At 48.8% G+C, this 18,857-nt stretch overlaps 2 long non-coding RNA genes across 5 annotated transcripts in view; one reads left to right on the plus strand and one right to left on the minus strand.

Moving 5' to 3' along the window:
• LOC135308191 (uncharacterized) lies at window positions 1-17,113 on the minus strand. 2 transcript variants are annotated; one of them, XR_010368731.1, is made up of 5 exons: window positions 16,999-17,113; window positions 9,485-9,609; window positions 1,672-1,760; window positions 1,141-1,207; window positions 1-342 (listed from the first exon to the last, which is right to left on the minus strand). It is a non-coding gene; the product is annotated as an uncharacterized LOC135308191 (long non-coding RNA). The 2 variants fall into 2 exon arrangements; XR_010368730.1 differs by lacking the exon at window positions 16,999-17,113 and having other exon boundaries at window positions 9,485-9,696.
• The window catches only part of LOC135308192 (uncharacterized), a 14,246-nt gene continuing 11,136 nt past the window's right edge, over window positions 15,748-18,857 (plus strand). For all 3 annotated transcript variants that reach the window (XR_010368734.1, XR_010368732.1, XR_010368733.1), the window contains exons 1-2: window positions 15,748-16,279; window positions 18,682-18,757. This is a non-coding gene — a long non-coding RNA (uncharacterized LOC135308192). The remainder of the gene's footprint in view (window positions 16,280-18,681; window positions 18,758-18,857) is intronic.

The following is an 18,857-nucleotide window of genomic DNA, read 5'->3' on the forward strand; positions in this document are numbered from 1 at the left end:
TTGTTTTAAATTTTTATATTTATTAAAATACTCTGGAAGTCTCTTGCATTCCAGCAGCCTTTGGAACAGCCCTGAAATAAGTTACATACTGGGGAATGCTTGATTTCCAGCAGCTCCAGACAAACACATCTCCTGAAGGGACTGGTAGGAATGGGCACAGGAGTGACTTGTGCTTAATCCCATCTGTGAAATGCTCATATTCTCCAGTCTGAGCCCTTCTGGCAGAGGCAGGAGTCAGCAGCAAGCTGGCCTCAGTCTAACCATGAGGGTGCTTGGATTGAGGTGTTTACAGAAACATCCGGCACCTCCAGTAGCTCTGACAACCTCCAGCACACAGCTGCTCTGAGAAGGACCATAAAGAAAGTAATTAAATACTGAAATGCCACTAAAAAGACAAGAGATGGAGACAGCTGGCAGTGCCCTGACCCTCTGTGCTGGCGCCAAGAAACAGCCCAGACCACAGCAAACTCTGGTGAAGAAGGCAAATGCTGCCCACACAGCCCAGTTTTGTGAAAAAAAGACACTTAACCACTTCCAAATCTGCCTCTGAGCCCCTGGCCAGGACACCAGGGAGGCACAGGAGAGAAATTCCATAGATCAGGAGCAAACGCCCTGCCCAGTACCAGTGTTTAGCTCCGGTGGTCCCTTCCCCACAGCGATGCTCCTCCTCCCTGCCAGGGCTGCTCCCTTCACCCCCTGAGCCTCAGAGCTCCAAAACCCGGGGATGTTTTTGCCAGCAGCACTTGGAATCCAGCCAGAGCTGCAGCCGTGGCACGGATTGCTGCCGGGGGAGCGGGCAGAGCCAAGGCTGGCACAGGGACAGGGGCTGGGACCTGCAGACAGCTCTTCTCAGTGCTGCCAGACAGGATCAGGGGTGCCTGAGGAGATCAGCCACGGATCAAAGCAATGGGCTGATGTGAAACCCGCTGGGAGAGTGAAACCCCTCCAAAAATATTATTTTGGAAGAAATCCTAAGTGGATCCAAGGGAAGGAGGGGAGGCACGAGTGAGAAAAAGGGAAGAAAGGAGCAGGAACTCTCCTGGGCAGCTGAGAAGGACAGGATGGAGAAGGGATGAAGTCTGTGCAAATACTGGATGAGGAATGGATGTTTTGCACAGACCAGGATAAGACTGTCCTTACCTGAGCCATACTGTTCCTCAGGACCCTCTGATTTGCCACAGTCACATTTTAAACTCTGGAATTCCATCTGGAATGCAAATTCAAAGCTGATTTTAAAAGTACATGGCAGCTTTGGGGACACAAGAGCAAACAAAAGACCTGGCTGTGGATACAAGGGGAAATGCACCTTTTGCCTTTCATTTTGGGGAAAAAAAAACAACACAGATCTGCAGGTCCAGATAACTGAATTCCTTAAATACACAAAGCTGGTTTATACAGACCCAGCTGATTGACAAAACTCACTCTGAAGATCTTGAAATGTCATAAAATATAGGAAGTGTGTGTCTGACAACCACATCCTACAACGAGGACATCCTACAGCCCAGACATCCTTTATCCCCTGCAATTACCTTCATGCAGCTCTGTCTTATTCAGCAGCTCTGTGGTCTCCAGACTTTGGAGATTTACCTCTTTACATTTTTTCCCTTTTTTAGTTATGAATATTACAGCTTCTGAGATAAAAAGAGGATGGGAAGAAAGAGAACTCTTTACCTGTGAGGAATGAACAAGAGAAATGGGAGGACACAAAAATCTGCAGAGTTTCTCCATGTACTTTCTTTGCATCCTTTGTGTTCCCCCAGCTGAAAGTGGTAAATCACAAAACCCCAGTTCAGGACAAAGTTCCACAAGGCATCAAAATAAATCTGTGGTGCCCATATACACAATAAATTAAGAGCATCCAGCAAAGACCTAGAATTTATTGTTGGTTACCAGAACAGACCCAAACACGCTGCTGTTAAAAAATTAGGGAGAGGCCTGGAAGTGGCAATAATCCCCCAGCTCAGTGGAGAAGGAATCTATCTAACTGAGCTTCCTTCTGGTGCTAATAATTAGAAGGACTTGTGAGGCCCGAGGGGGCATTAGGTTGTTTACAATTTGGTCTTTACCAGGTAAATTAAGGACTGTTGGAAGCCAGCAGAGATTTGCCAGGAGGGGATTGTGTCCTGTTGGGCAGATTCTCTCTGCTGTCCATGGCAGCTGGAGAGTCCCTTGGACTGGAAAACAGCTTTAAAAGGACAAAAAATGGAAAAGAGGCTGAATTAGCCCAAGCAAAATATCAATATCTATACAGGGCACCTGAAGCTGGTACCAAAATAAAGAGGGAGACTGGAGCTCTGCTCCTGTGAGTGGAATGGGACCTCACTGTGGGTGGAATAATAACAGTGCCTCCAGTCAGCTAACAGCCTTTCTGGGGAAGAGGCAGAGGTGAAAACTGCATTGCCTGTTTTAATTCCTTCCTCCCAGTTCTGGAGCTTTGTGCTGCTTTGCCCTAAATGACACAACATGGGATTTTGATCAAACAGGCCCTAGGTGAGTCCTTCCCCAAAGATGACAGTTAATGCCAGCTGAAGGGCTGCCCAAAAAGGCTCCTTTGGAAAAGCTCTTTCTCCAGCTAACCTCTCCTCCAATTTAGTACTTTACATCTGAAATTTTGAAGCCAATTTTCTTTTTACTGGGGCTTTAATGAAAGGAGAAAATTATTTATAATGGCAGTTGTTACTCTGGGAAGAGGCAAGTGAAGCTCTTAGGACTTTTGCCCTAGACCTCATGTCACTTTTTTGCTCTGTTTGAGCAGCAGAGACACATTTTTTACTCCAGCGGCTCATTTATTCCACACAAATTAGCACAAAGCCTTATGACAGCAGTGGAGGCTGGGGGGTCACCTTGGTGAGCAGGAGGCATGTGGGAGGGTCTCAGACAGCTCTGGATGGTCACAAATGGCCCTTGAGAGCAGGCACCACTGCCCCATCCCAGCCCTGCTGTGATTGTGCCTCCTTCCCTGGCCCAGACACTGCCTGGTCCTGCTCCTCCCCACAGTCCAGGTGCCCAACACCAGCAGGCCCTCTGCAGCTCTGCCCCAGGCTGACCAAAATGTCTCATTTAATCCATTTAGCAGCTTCTGAAATGAAGGCATTTAGGGACAGCACCAGAACACCCACTGGCCGTGCTTGGGGAGGTGATGGATGCTCCTGGGTTCACCCAAGGGAAGTGCCTGAGCCTCTGGAGGGGTGTGGTGAGCCTAGAAACGTTTCAGCTGCTGTAAAAAGTTGGATTATTATTTTAATTAGCTCTGTCCAAGCATTGTCTGGGCCCTGAGTATGCATTTTCTCTCTCAATCATCACAAGCAGCAGCACAAGACCCCTTGCAATAAATGGACAGTAAGGGAAGCCAAACCCACAACTTTTTAAACTTCTGACTTCCATAACAACCTGTTTATTTTATTAGCTGAGAACTGACAGTAGGGTGAATGTTGATTGAGTCAACTTACATATATAGGTGAAAAAATTCCCAGTGACTTAGGAAAAGAGTCTGAGAAGGGAGAGGCAGGGAGGTGGGAAACGACTTATTGCTTTGCAATAAAGCTTTTAAAGAAAAGAGAAAGGGGTGGGGAGAGAAGGAAAGAAAAGAGCAGCAGGAGGCCATCTAACAAAGCAGATTCTGCCCAAATTGCCAGCGAGAGGCCCACAAGTCAGTGGGGGCTCATGATGGGGAAAAAACTCCGGCAGCCCTGAGGATATTGTGAGGTGAAGAAAGTGCTTTGCAAAGTGGGAACAGCCTGCCCTGTTGCCGGGGTCCTTTCTTTGTTTTCCCAGCCCCGCAAATCACCATCGGGATGGAATTCTGTAAAGGCAGCCCTTGCCTGGTGGGATGGGCAGCTCCCTGTGGCCGTGTCCTGCAGCATCTGCATCCCCTTCTGCTCCGAAAGGATTCCAGGGCTGCTGCACTCGTAGTTGCCCTCCACAGATTTCCCTTTGGACCAGAGGATACCAAACTCACAGCAGAGACAATATCTTGTCTGAATGTCACATCCAAATTAGTAAAAAGACTTTGACTAAGCCAACAAGCAGATGCTTCTTGAAAAAACCCCACCAGTGCTGCTTGCTCAGTCTGTGAGCTGCTGCATCCTCTGTGCATGCGAGCACACAGCCACTGCTCTGGCACACCTGTGTTAAACAGAAATGCTGTCACTTTTGGGAGCAGTGCCTGGCTTTCCCAGCCACTGAATCTGCCCCACAGACTCTCCACTTCTTGCTGGTGGATGGAAATCCCTGTGAGTGCATGCTGAGTGCTTTGGATGTGTCAGAAGCCACATCTCCCTGAAAAGAGCCCCAGCCAGGACCAGCCTCTGCAGGACAGCGCTGTGAGGGGACACTTTGAAGTCGTGTCCTTTCTTCTCTTTCAAGGAGCGATTTATAGAGGCACTTGCTGCCAGGAGATTGATGGACAAAAGGGCTGGATCAGCTACTGCATAGTCAGGGGTGAAAGCCTGGATCCATCAAGGTCAGTGGCAAATTTCCCACTGAACTTCAATGAGGGCAGGAATTCCACCCTGCTCTGCTTCGCTGGATGCACTTTCACATGGAAACCTGGTGTCACAGCCAGACAGATGTTAAATTCAGCTTTTCCTTCAGCACACACAGCTCAGGGACCCACTGGACAAGGCCCTTCAAAGAACCCAGGCTGGGAGTCAGCACACACGTGTGCACACACAAACACACACGCCCTTTCCCAAGGGGTTTGACATCCTGCAGAGCTGCAGGAAAGCACAGTTTGGGAAAGAAAAGCAGCAAACATCACCCCAGGCTTGGGCAGCAGTGACCTGCCTTCCTGCCAGCGAGCTCCATAGGTTTTATGTGTTGGTTTACTCTGGTGATTAATAAAACATTCGGTATTTGATGGGATTTATCAACCTCTCTGTCCAGGAGAGACACAGCTCCCAGAAAAGAACAGCAGCACCCGCAGTCACACAGCTGCTGCTCAGGGCTTTGTGCAAACCCTGTGCTGAAGGAGAGTGACCCTCGTGTTTGACATCATGTAAGAGACACTGAGAGATGCTGGCATGAAGCTAAAGCAGGTGAAGGACCTGCTGTGGGTACCAGAGGCAGCCTGGTTCCAGGGCAGACAGCTCAGCCCAGGCTGGCACAGATGGACAGTGCCTGTCACTCAGCCCTGGGAGCCACCCCAAGGACCAAGCAGCAAAATCCCAGATTTACAGAGACTATGCTGTAGAAATACCTGCTGGACCCACTCTGCCTGCACTTTTTTTTGCCATATGGTGTCCATACACTCCCTCATGCAAGCATTTATCAGCCCCACGCTGATCTGCATCCTGGCCTGTGCTTAGTAGGCATTTTTAAGATGTCACTGCAAGAAACATCTCCCACATGTGCTTCAGCATCATCCTGTGTCAGGAGCTCAAGGTCCACCAGTGCTTTTCCTCCTTCCCCCGTGCTTTCCCTGCATTTTGCCAAGTAAGCAGTTCTGGGCTCCAGTTCTCCCTCACAAACACTTCTTTATGAGCTGGTGTTGATGCTCTGGGGAGATGCCGTCAGGCAGCATGGGGAAGGGGAATGTTCTGCTTCCAGAGGAGGTAGCACGTTCCCAGCAGCAGGCCTGCTCACAGGAGGATTGCCACAAAAACCCTCCCAGACATTTGGGCGGAGCAGGGAGCGCTTTGTTCTCCCTCTGTCCCACTATGCCTGTAATGAGGAGCTTTCCTTCACCATTCCCACTCTCTCCTTCATCATTCCCACGTCTCCTCTCCATGGACAGAAACCTCGTGTTCATGCCTTGCAGGAAACAGCCAGAGCAGCTTCAGTGCAGGGAATTTTCTTCAGGGTGGGGAGGAGAGTCAGGGGAGGCAAGAAGCCGATGGAGAAGGAATCTGTTGGGTTTGAAAGGCACACAGGACTTCCAGCACCCCTCAGGCTGGACCCTGCAGCAGTCCATTGTTTTCTGTCATGTTGCAGTCCCTCCTTGGCACCCCAGGAACATGTCAAGCTCTTCCTGCTGGCACCAGAGCCCATCCCAGAGCCTGGAGAGACTTTGAAAATTAATTTACAGGCACTGAAGCCTCTGAGCCTCTATTGCAGGGCTAAATCTAATGAGGGGGCTGGGTAGGATTCACAGGCTGTGGCTTTCCAGACAGGCCTACATCAAATGCACAGCCTGTAAAAGGGAAAGGTCTGGGCAGACAGTCTTGCCAGGCCTGGAATCAAGTGCACTCCAGCCAGATTTGGGTTCAAATTACGTTTTCTAATGTACCACCAGAGATTTTGGCTCTGTTGTTACTGTGCAAAAGGATTTGTAATGGAATGGAGATTTAATCTATTATTGATTATTGTATTATTAAGAAAAAATAAAAATAAAGTCAGTCTCTTTGAAGGACAAAGCAATATATTTTTAAAAACCCTGAAGTTTCATAGTAACTCTTAAAAGTCTTTATTGCTCTTCCCTTTCCCCAATACAAATCTTATTACCAGACACAAAGTTTTACTCTTGTGCTGTTTTATATCTCATAGTTTTATCCTGTAGCTGTCCACTCCAGCCCCAGCCTCACTTACTTTATCTCCCCTTGTCACCTGCCAGCATTCCCCTCCCCTTGCATCTGCCTGGGGCCACATCTTTCTGCTCCTCCAGGATACTCCAGCTCCAGTCACCACCTGGCCTTCCTTTTACTCTATTCTCCATCCAAAAAATCCCCCAACCTGAAACATACATGTGTAGAAAAATAACTTTATACTTTGGCTATGAACTATCAGATTGAACGCTCTAGTTTGGAGACATTTCAAATTCTTTGGGGAAATGATTTTATGTCCCATAACTTGGTGTTACATGACATGGTTTACTACTCTAGAACTGTGAAAAGGTGAGGACAAGAGTTTGGAACACCAGACCAAGCCAACTGTGAGGCAGTTTTGGAGGCAGGCAGAGGGATGAAAAGGCAGTGTGGAAGCCAGAGAGAATCCAGCCACAGGGGAAGGTGGAAGGAGGCAGGGTCCCAGCCCAGGGGTGCTCCAGAGGCTGCCAGAGCCCTTCCTGCACCAGGTGTGGACACGGGTCAGGTCTGCCTGGCCATGCAGGACCAGGGATGCTCAGCCCTGTGCTCCCCCAGCAGCCAGGGGTGCTCATGTTGTGCAATGACTTTTCACAATATTAAACCTAAGGGCTTTGGGTAAGATGTGTGTACTGGGGTTCATGTCAAAAAATACACTGGGCATACAACACAATCCAGCCAACACTGCTGGAACCTTGTCTCTTGGTGTCCTGTGTAGTTTTTGTTACTGTAACTGCAGATCTAAGTCTACTTAAAATATCTAAGTGCTGCTCTAACAGAGGTTTTATTTTGCATCTTGTACAATTAAGCCTCTCAACAGTGGTTTGGGATAAGAGCACACTGGAGATCAAAGTCGGGCAGCTACATTTTCCCTCACCACCTGAGGACCACGAACAAAACTATGCAGATCACAGAAACCTCATTTAAGGTGAAAAATCCCGTCAGCTATAATGTGTAGATTCTTAACAGATGTTGTGCTGGAGCCAGCAGCCCCATGCTATGGAATCTACTGTGGAAGAACAGTATTTAGTTGTGAGGTATTTGTTTCATAGCACATTAAGATGCTTGAACCACGGGGAAAAAAAAATAAATAATTTCATTTATAATACATTTAAAAGCAACCTTAGACCTGGAGCTGTTAGGACTAGGCTTGTCACAAAGACATCTGACTACAGGGCTGTCAAACACCTCCCTGCCTCCCTGTGGGCAGAGAGACCCAGTCCTGGCTGGGGAAGGCAGAATGGGGATGCTGTGAGTCACAGCAACTCCCTCTGGCCACACAGCCAGAGCAGAGGGATGTTTGGAGGAGCCAGAGAGGGGACAGGCAGGGATGCAGGGACAGGCAGGGATGCAGGAATAGCTCTCACAAGCTGCTGCTCGTGGATCCCAGTGTGCCAGCTGTGACTGAGCTCTGGCTGCAGCTCCTGCAAGCACTGCAGAGGAGCACCAGAGATACCCACGATTTCAAAAAGCAATTGGTTTAAAGATGTTTATTAAAAAATCCCACAATAATTTAATTGAGTAGGTTTCTGGCCAGCTGTGAGAAGGGAACATCTTTCAGCCATTCTGTCAGCTGGAGAAAAGCTAAACCACATCAGAATTAGTATTTTTGTGATGGAGCTGTGCTTTCCCAGTCACTCAGACAATGCAGAGAATTAAGAAATGAAGAAACTCCCAAATGCTGCAAAAGGAAGAGCCCTGCTGAGAAGCACACCCTTAGCTCTGGAGCTGGGCATCCCTGACATCCTTCCCTGTGGATGCCCAGGCAGCAGCAGCGCCTGTGCCACCCACCAGTGGCTGCACCCTTGCTCATTTCAGTGTGGTCCAGCCCTTGGGGTGGGCTTTGGACCCTCCCCCAGCAGAATTCCAAGGCTCCATCCTGCAGGAACAGTGCTGGGACACGGGGCCCTGGCTGCACTCCGCGGCTGATAAGCAGCACTCACTTTTTAAGATCTCATAAATCACAATGTCAGGCAGCTTTCATGGTCTAATTGAGCCTGGAGTCCTTCAATAATAAGCCCTTGAGAAGTGGGGGCAAAAAAGAGTTTCCCAAACCCAAGCTCTGAGGGGGTTTTTACCCTTGCCAGAGATTTCTGCCTCCGAGGCACTCTTTTGCTGAGCTCACCCAGCAGAACAGCAACCCCAGGCAGCAGTGATTAAGTGTCAGGTAAGTGTGTCAGGTAACTGCATGCAGAGGGAACAATGCTCACCATAGTGAGAGGAAAAAGTCACCCAAAGGCCAGAGAGATAAAGCAAATCCTGCTCTGGATGTCTTCTCAGCGCTCGTGTCTCCGGTTTGTGGAAATGAAACATTGCAGCCTGTTAACTCCCCAAAGCCTGGAGAGGGATGGGATCTTATCCCTCAGCCAAAAAGGGGCTTTACAAGAGGCAGATTACAGAAATATCTGCTGTGAGGTTGCAGTTCTGCCCTGAGGAGTGGCTGAACTAATCAAACTCCAGCACATCTCTGCCACCCTCCATCCTGGTGTAACTCCATGAGGAGAAAAATATCCTGTCATCTTCACCTGACCACGCTCACCTGCACCACAAAGCCATGCCCAGCCAGACTGGAAGCAATGAGCTCAGACTACCCACCCTGTCCTGGAGTAAATCAGACACAGGAGGCGTTGGTACCAGCCAGGGTAACATGACCTCTTCATCTTCTCTTCAGCCAGACCCAGCTTCACCTCCCATGCACCAGAAGTCATCACAGTTATCCAGGAAATTACCTTGCTCCTAGATATGCTCATTAAGCTCTTTACTTAGATAAGGAAGATTGAACTCCTTCCCCTTTCGCAGACTTTAAATCAGTTCTGGTGGTTCTGCGCACTTTTAAGCATAATTAACTTCCCTTTTAAAATCACAGACGCTGAAGCTCAACAATTCTTAGTTGATTGACAGCTACAACAAAACCCAGCAGCAATAACCTCTGAGCACCTTGCAAAGAGATCTCAGGAGATGCTCACCTTGGCAAGGATGGATCCTGGCACAGAGACCACAGTCCTGGATAATCCTGGATTTCTTGCACAGATCAGGATGGGCATCACTGTAAACTAAAGGATCCCTTCCAACGCCCTGCAAGAATTTATAGCTGGAGAAAAAAGGTGGGGGAAGAAGACAAGCTGAATGAACAGAGCAATTGTTTGCAAGTGTGTAAGCAAGCAAGCAATCAGAGGTGTTAGGTGTAAAACAAACCACACCTTTAAATACTCAATTGGTTAATCATTAACATTTGCTTGAAGCATTCTGTTAATTAGTCCATGAATGGCTTCTTTCTTCATCTGTAATAAATAATTTCTCAGTTCCAGTGTCTTAATTATTTGCCTTTATATTGGAATATCTCAGTGCACACAGAAAAATTTATTTCTTAAGTAGTAAGTTTTTCTCTCTCTTCTCCCCCCCCCTGCAACATGTAGGGTTTTTTTGTCATTCATTGTTCCTTGTCCAAGAGCACTTAATGAAACACTGCTGGGAGTTTTAGGCATGACTTTAGGAAACCCAGATTTATGTGGACACTGATATATGAACATAGATACATGAAGAAGGAAAGGAATTTTTCGGTCATGTGTATACATGTTTGGAGGTAAATTTCTTTACTATTTGACCATTTGCCTGTGAAGATCAGCAGCATTCCTGCAGGTTGAAAAGTCTGCTGCAGAGATGTACTGAAACTGAGCAGTCCAGAAAGGAAAGGCACGGAATGTGGGCGAGTTGGGAAGTGCCACTTGTACCCTGATCATTCTTTCCTTGACATCAGCTCAACACCAGAAGGCAACACAAACATTCGGGCTCTGCAATTAAATCTCTGTTAATTTGTCTCCTCCTGAGGAAATGCTTCACCAGCTGTTAGCACGGGGGGCTGAGCCAGGCTCCTGCCGGCACCTCGGGATGCTTTGCACTGCTGGATCCCCAAAATCCAGATTCTTCCGTGGACTTTGGTGAAGTCAGTGTGCAAGAGAAGCCTCTGGTCAGACCTCTCCAAACGCACCAAGCTCAGGCTGGGAAGGAAAGCTCAGGCCAGCAGGTCAGCTCCCAGCCCAAGGAAACCCTCCCCGTGGCTTTGTGCACATCGAGGAGCAGTAACATCCACGGCTCTTCTGAGACACATTTAAAGCTGGCACTGGGCCCGAGGATTTTGCAACTCACTTCTGTTCTGCCTTGAAATATGTTCCCTCAATAGATATTTACATGATTCTTTTATTCCAGTTTAGGTGCAATCCACAAGGAATACATCCTGCTCTCTCCTTCCTACCATCCCTCCTCTTTCCTGCCCGCTCACTCTGCACATTACTCAGAGCCCTGGGTAAAGCTCTTTTCCATGCTAAATATGCATCCAACCACTTAATGAGCTTTGGCCAGCTCGCCAGCAGTTTTGACAGGCCTGTTGAACCGGTGCCAAGCAGAGATGAATGTTTGGCTTGGACCAGCACAATGCTCTGTTTGTCTCATTGTTGCATTGGAAGTGTTAGCAAACTAATGTGACAGGATGGAGACGCATACAACTGAAAAATGACTGAAAATGTAATTCTGTGTCAGCACTGACTCCTGAAGGATTATTTGTCTCCGGTGACTTTCAGGGAACTTTTCTTTACAGGCTCAGTATAAAGACAGGTCTGTGTGCTGGGGGAAAGCGATCAATTAGTTTTAACCCAGATGTAAGGAGCTGCCCTCTGCTCTTGCTTCCTAAGATTTACTGTAACTCAACCAGGCACTCTACAACATTTTTTTTTTTACTTATTTTTTTTCCTTTCCAAAAAATCCCATGTGTTTTTCTGCTTGCCCAGCCCTGTAAGAGCCTGGACTCTGCTCTGCTCCTGGTGTGGGGACAGGCTCCTGCAAAGGCCATGACAGGGACCCTCCAGGTCCACAGCTCAAGAGAAATTCCTGGATGAGAGCAAAGGATGTTCAACCCTAACCAAAACCATCACTTGAAGAGCAGAGCTATGGACCATTCAACATGGACCATTACAGAACTAGGTAGAGTGTAAGGAGTGAAGAATGAGCCTTATCTTTCACTTTCTGGAATTTTACTGCATGGAGAAGCCCATGGAGCTGGAGGCCATCTAAATCACTGTGTCTTTTTGGGATCTGGCTCCTTACTCCTTCTGGGGTCCTTTTTGCTCATTTGTTACTTTTGGAGCTGATCTTCATTCTTGTCTCTGCAGCACCATTTTCCCCTTTACACCAGGTGAAGGATTCAATATTTAAAAAAGCAGAGTTATAGTCAGCCTCAGGTTATCCATTGCTATTGGGAAGGCAGGGCCACCCAGCAGGTACCCAGATGCACCTCCCAATGTTTGTCCTCTCCACACTGGGAGGACAGGGCTCCCCAAGCAGCTGTGCTGCAGTGACATCCCTGACCATGGCAGGGGCTTGCAACCAGATGATCTTTAAGGTCCCTTCCAGCCCCAGCCATTTTATGATCCTGATAAACGCATATCTATTGCTTTTGAGTCTTAAAAGCTTTGTAAATCTGGACCATCACTGTAGATGGCATTGTTCATGTGCAGTAAAGGTGGCTACCACCCCCAGAATCACAAACTGCCCATGTACCCACCCACCTAAAGAAAAACACAGCTTCACTGGACATTTTATAGTTTGTTTCTTCCATTTTTATAGCCAGCATTGCACTGATAAATATAGCTGTTTAACCAAAGTCAATGTACTGGAGGCAGAAAAGAGATAAACCACGAACATTTATTTGGATTCCTGCTGCAGTAGTGTAAATACTAAAGTTCATTATAAAAATAATGTAAAATAGTCTTCATAGTGTTATGCTGGCTTTGCAAATCCTTTTAATTATATCTATATTTCCAACTGCTTGGATGTCAGAAAGAGATGAGCTGGTGCTAAACATGTCCAGTTTGTTGGGGCTTCAATCAGCTCTTTGTATTGCTGAAGGATTTTTCAACATCTTGGGTCTTCTTATCTTGTCAGGGGCTATTATTTTTTTATTCCCATGACAGTTTACTAGAAACAGAAAGTATAAATTTATGTTTTACTCCTAGGAAAATTGCTAGGATCCCTGTCTGAAGCTCCTGAAGGGACTGACAGCGTTGCCAGGTTGTTATTTGGAGAATTCCACACACAGATGCCCGCTGTTGTAGAATTTTGGGGATGATGGCTTGGCCAGCACAAGGAGGATCCACTCTAACCCCCCAGAAAGGAGTACAAAGGTGGTAAAGGATTTCATGAAAACTCATGTTTCCATTTTGTAAAGCCCTGGTCCACTTCTGAGGACCTTTTCCCTGCTCCTCTAATGAAAGTTGTTTCCCAGGAGCCATGTGCTGCTGGAGTTGGAGCATGGGAAAGGTCCTGTTGCATGAAAAGGATAGTGATGGAAAATTTTAACAGCACTGGTTGTTTAGCTATTCTTCCCTTTTTCAAAATGAAACACTTTTAAAATCAAGCTATTTTTTTCCACTGGCTGCTTTGTGAGCACGTTTTTTCACCTGGTTCCAATCTAGACTTGCAAAGCAAAGAGTGAGAGCATCCAGCACACTTCCAGCACAGCAGGACTCACTTTTCCCAAATTCCCCACCAAATCCTCTGGCTTATCACAAAAGAGCACAGAATAAATATGACTCAATACCCAGCATAAACCCTCCAAGGCATGGAGCAGCTTGGAGGGGTGGTAGCAAAAGGTCCTCCCTCCAGACTGATGGTTCAGTGGCTGGGAGGCACTGTATCCTCTTTCTCCCTGCTGATTTCTTAGGGGATTTACACCAAAAATGATGGCAATTGGGGTCCAGCCCTGCTGAAGAAATGATTCCTTCAGCAGCAGCACAGCAAAATGTCACCAAAGCACAGGAGTGGCAGGGCTCAGGAGGGGTGCAGAGCACCACCAACACCCCTGGACCAGCAGGGCGTTTGCTGAAATGTGTAGGTGATGCAGCCTGAAGAGCTGTGAAGAAGAGCAAACCAACCCTCCCTAGAGCAGTGCCACCCACAGGGACAGGGCACAGAGCCTGTCCCATGGCACCACACAGCTCCTCACAGGGAAGGGCACAAAAACCACCCCAAAGTCACATATCCACCAACGGCACAAACCACAAACCCCCCTGGCACAGCTTGTGACCAGCACAAATCTGAGCTCATGCAGGGAAGGAGCAAAGTTTAGATAAACCAGGCCCCTTCTGGCTGCTCTGAATTCCAGTGCCTGGGACCTGACACAATTCCTGCCTGGCTCTGCAGCCCTTTCCCCCGGCTTATCAAACCCCGTCTTGAAACAATTTTGTCCTTGAACAGATTTGTTAAGCAGCGTAATATGAAGATCAAGGAATAAAGATGAGGAAAGGAGAAATTAGATTAAGGCTGTAGATAGCGTTTGAGTATAACTAATGCCAAATAGCCAGAGGGCAACATGTCAACAATTTAATGGGGCACAACGTAAAATAATGTTTTCAAAACAAGCGCTTCATTGGATGCTTCCCCTTTGAATCAGATAAAGTATATCACCACAGACAGATTTGCTTTGATCTGTTCTGCAGCAGAAGGTCAAGGGTGTCTAAAGCAGCTATTCAGAGCTCATGAGTAATAGAATTAAACCATTCAGATCACATCTCTGAGCTCTCAGCATCCCCAGATGTGGGGCCAGCCCCTGGGATGGGGAGCCAAGCCTGCACCCCCAGCTGGCAGCAGAATTGGGTGCTGGTTCTGAGCCCAGCCTGCTCATGTACAGCCTCTTGTGGGGTGTTGAGGCAGAGGAGAGATCAGAAACTCAGGATCTCTGCACCCATGTTTGTGCAGGAAGCATCTCTATTTCTGTAAAGACAAGGTAGCACGACCTCCATAAAGGACTTCTTTGCACAGATAAATTCACACCAGTTCCAGGCACAATGAGATATTTGTGAAACCTGATCATTGTGAGGATGATTTAACCCCAAAGCCATTTTCCACCTGTGCTGATGGTAGCAAGCCCAAACTCTGCTGTGCCTTTTGCAGAGGGGCCAGTTTTACCTGCACTCCTGCCCCAGTGGGTGAGAAAGGTGCTTGTGGGGCTCAGCACATAAAGACAAGGTGGGGAATGGAGGAAAATAACAGGAAAAGATTAAAACAGGGCAGCAGGCGTGTTTCTGATGGCTGCAGTGCACAGCACCACAGCATGCCAAGGCACCTCACTGCCCCTGTCCCAGCTGCAAAACCTGAGCAGAGGGAGGTGCCACAAAAACCCCTCCAGAAGGGCCAGACACAGATGTTCTCTCCCAATCCAGGGGATCTTGGCAGCAGGCTTGCTCTTGGTGAAACACTGCAGCAGCCTCAGCTCTCTCCCAGAGCGTGGCTCAGATTTTCAGAGCAAGCCCCACCTGCACAAACAGGCAGAGCCTGGGGGATTTGCTGGGAAGAGCCCTGAGCACCTCTGCCACAGCTGATGGGGCCTCAGGGGGCTGAAGGCAATAATGGGAGCCATTTATCTCTGGGATGTCACCCTGATAACAGGCTGCTGGCTGTCCCACACACGCTGGGTACCAGCTCAGGCTGCTGCTGCTGATGGGGAGGGCAGCTGGCACAGGTCCCCCTGCCCCCCGTGGGTTGTTCTTGAGAATTATAGCCTTGCCTCATTTCAAAATGTTGGCAGCTTTTTGTTAGCTCGGTTTTGTTTGTGCTTTTTTCGCTCCTGAAGGGAAATACAGGCACACACACTTAATCCACCTCAGCCAGGCTGTTCTGCTCATTCCATTTTAATTTGCCTCAGACACGAGGAGTTCAGGGTTTCTCTGGGTGGTCAGGATTGCTCTCCCATCACCTGCTCGTCTTTCCCTCCCAAACCACCTGATGGTCTGTGTTATCTGCCTGCTTCAGCCAGTGCCCCTGCAGCCCTTCCTTGCCCTTGGAGGCTTCTCCCAGGAACCAGACACCCCACGCCTCCACAGCATCCAGCCACAAAAACTCCTAGTTTTTTCCAGGCATTTGCCCAAATTCCCTGTCTGCACAGAGCAGCACCCAGCCCAGTGAAGCCACAGCTGGGATACACCTTGCTTTTTTGTGATGCTCTTCCAGGAGCTTCTCAAAGTGTCAGGTTTTGCATCTGTTCATCAGCTTTGCCTTCTTGACCTCTGAGGAGAAGTTTGTTTTCACAGGCTGTCACGTCTCAATTAGCCCTGTCCCTGTGGCAGGGCAGCGTGTGACACGGGGTCACCAGGTCTCCACAGCTTTGTGGTTTCAGCATGGAAAGGTAAATACATCTGCAGTGCCCAGCAGGGCTCAGAGCTGCCCCTTCCCTGCAAGAGACTGGCCCCAGGGCAGGGACACAGAGCAGTGAACCCTCAGATGGAGGCAGAGGCCTCTCCTCATCCCAGCCTCCCAAAGGAAAAGAGAATTTGGCAGAGGCAGTGCTCAGAGCAGTGACCTGCCTGGAGCACATCTGATGCCAGCCCTGAACCAGACAGGCAGGCCCAAACCTTGCTCCTCTCCTCTGCTGTGCTTTCTGCAGGCAGCAGAGCCCTGGAGACCAGCAGTTAAAAGGAAACCAAACACCAAGAGGCCCTATAAAATCTCCACCTCCCACTGCTGGAGCTGTCTCAGTGAGTTGTCTGGCAGGAGCTTGTTCCAGCTCCCAGCTCATCCCTCCTACAGCGCAGCACCCCCAAGCTCCCAGTGCCTTGGAATGCTGAGCCCCTCCTGCCTCCTCCCCCAGGAACAGGCCCTACCACACCCCAACAGCTCCAGGGCTCTGACCCTAAATCCAGACAAGAAAAGGGACAGGAACAGCCAGAGCAAAGCTGGGGAAGGAGAACAGATTCAGCCCTGACTCATCCAGGGTAAATTTGCCACCTCCAGCGGAGCTGGTCGGGGTGCACAGCCCTGTGTGGCTCTGGGGTGCCAGGGAGGGGCTGATTGCCACCCTGCTCTGTGCTCAGTGACCCGTGGTGTCCCGGGAGGGAGCACTGGGGCTTTGCCTCCAGAGTGGCACCACGGGGACCCTGCAGCTGTGGCAGGGAGGGTGGGACTGATCGCTAATTACTGGGGCTTGTAATCAGCGAGAGGCACTGCTGAGGTTTCTGTACCCAGAGAGCTCCAACTGCCTGTCCTGACATTTTGATGCCAATTACCAAAATGCCCACACTAGAAATAGCTGTAATTGATAAGGCAGGTCAGCGTGTGTTAATGAAGCTGAAATTGAGACAAAAATGGAAATGAAAGTTTGTGACAATGCAAACGATTTTCCTCTCTCTCTAATGGCTGGGTACAACTGAGTGTTATTTATGGCTGGGTTTTTTAAATAGGATGCTTCCTGTGAGGCATCCAAAGGAAATGCCAAGCTTTGCATCCAGTGTGCTGGAATGGGCAGGACCAGGTGGGTTCCCACAGCCGCCCCAAGCCCACCAGGACAGAGGGGTCCCATCCTCACCCATCCCACCCCAAGGTGGGTGCTGCAAGTGAAATCAGCCAGGGTGGCTTTTTCCCTCCCCCAAACCAGCCAAGAAGCAGATGGAGGGGAAAATCCCTCCTCTCAATTCCTGCTAGACTAACATTTTACCTGCAAATTTGAGGTAGGAGGCTTTTAAATGACTTGTAGGTGGATCTGGTTCTAGAAACAGCTCTGTTTTACAACAAGTCTTTGCTGTTTGAGGAAGGAGGGTGTAACAGCAAACACAGAAACAGTTAACTGCAGCCTGATGTTCCTGCCTGCTCTCCCCAGGCTGCTGAAATGCAGGGATTCAGGGGGGTCACAGTCACAAATTTACCATTAAAGCAAATGCCTGTTTCATCCCTTTCAAGGGTGGGTTTTCTTTAAAGCTTTCATCCTGGCAGAGATGTTTGAGGAGCTAAAAATAGGCAGCAAAGTCACGTGAGAACCTCCGGATGTGAGAAATCACATAAAAGATACGAGTGTGAGTCCCTGTTTCCTTGGAAATAATAGTAGTAGTAATTCTTGAATGTGAGGTTGTAATAGCAAGATCTGAAACCGGCCCCTCGTTCTCTGAAACCCTCTGTGAGCAGCCAGGGCAGGGTAAAACCAGGGAATGAACTGCCCCAGAGCACAGCACTGCCTGAGGAAAACCCTCCCTGCAGAGCTCCAGAGAATCAGCCGGTGCCAGAGGTTTCTGTGTGTGCAGGATTGCACCTGGAGCTGCTCCATGGAGGGATGGGAGAGCTGGGGCAGAGAGGCACAAAGCTCTGCAGACATCCAGCACGGGCTGGTGGAATCCTAGTTGAAGGTTTCACTTTGGGATGAGCCCACGGGAAACCCCTCGGTCCCTGCGCCCCCAAATGTTGTGTGTGGATTTAAATTCAGATCTTCAGCTGGTGCTGGGTCAGAGGGCTGGCTCCAAGGGGTTTGGACACCTCTGGAAGGATTCCAGGCCAGGAGTAAAACCAGTGGCACGAGCCATCCCTGGTGGGAGTCACTGAGCTCAGTGGCAGCAGTAAAGGGCTCTCACCCCTCCACAGGAAATGGCCTGTACTTACATTTTAACATTCTACATTTTAACATCCCCAGGCTGAGCACTCGCTGAACTCCAGGCAGTTCCCAGGGACCTGGGCAATGCTGGGCATTGTTAACAGGAGCACGGTGACCTGTGGGATGTCAGAGGATGGCACAGAGCCACCCTCCAGCCACGTGGGGTACGGGGTGACCCCCAGCCCCCAGTCCTGCCCCCATCCCTGCCTCGTGCTCCACTTTCCATGCCTGCACTGCCAGCTGGAGCCACACACTGCCTCCTATAAATCCTTTCTAAATGAGCATCAGCATTTAATTTATTTCAGAAAGACTTACTGCTTTGCCTGTATGGATTCTGCATGGGAAGCACGGGTAAAGACCAGTACAGAGATCCCAGAGCCAAATGCTCACCAGTCAGTAAATGCTGGAAATTTGGGTTCCATAACCCATCCTGCCAAGTCAGAACTTGGCACTCTAAGACAGCAGTGCTCAAACTTTCCACTAAAGCAGCTCCCAGTGCCCAGCATGTTACTGGGCATCACTGTGAGTCACCTACAGACATGAGAGCAGATGTGGCTGAAATCCTTCCACTGCTGCAATTCACAAACAAATCTACTGGCAGTAGAAGGCTGCCAGTAGAAAATTTTTCAAATTTTTTGAGCTGGATGTGTTGTTCCCCTAGGCTAGAGAAATGCCACTCTTTTCCTCACTCCTCCTCTCTTTCCTCTTTTTTTGCTGCCATCACAACCATCAGCACATTCTCTCACTCCTTTTTGCCAGGAAACAAGGATGGGAGAAAGAGAAGCAGGAGCACCCTGACCAGCACCAGGATCATTGCTCTGAGCACCCAGCTCAGGTAGGTGGTACCCAGCCCTCACCTGAATGCTACACTCAGGCTCACTATAAAAACCTCCAAATCAGCCCCAAGCAGGGATTTTGCTGAAATAATCATCATG

Source organism: Passer domesticus, chromosome 9 (genome assembly GCF_036417665.1).
Source record: "Passer domesticus isolate bPasDom1 chromosome 9, bPasDom1.hap1, whole genome shotgun sequence".
NCBI lineage: Eukaryota > Metazoa > Chordata > Aves > Passeriformes > Passeridae > Passer > Passer domesticus.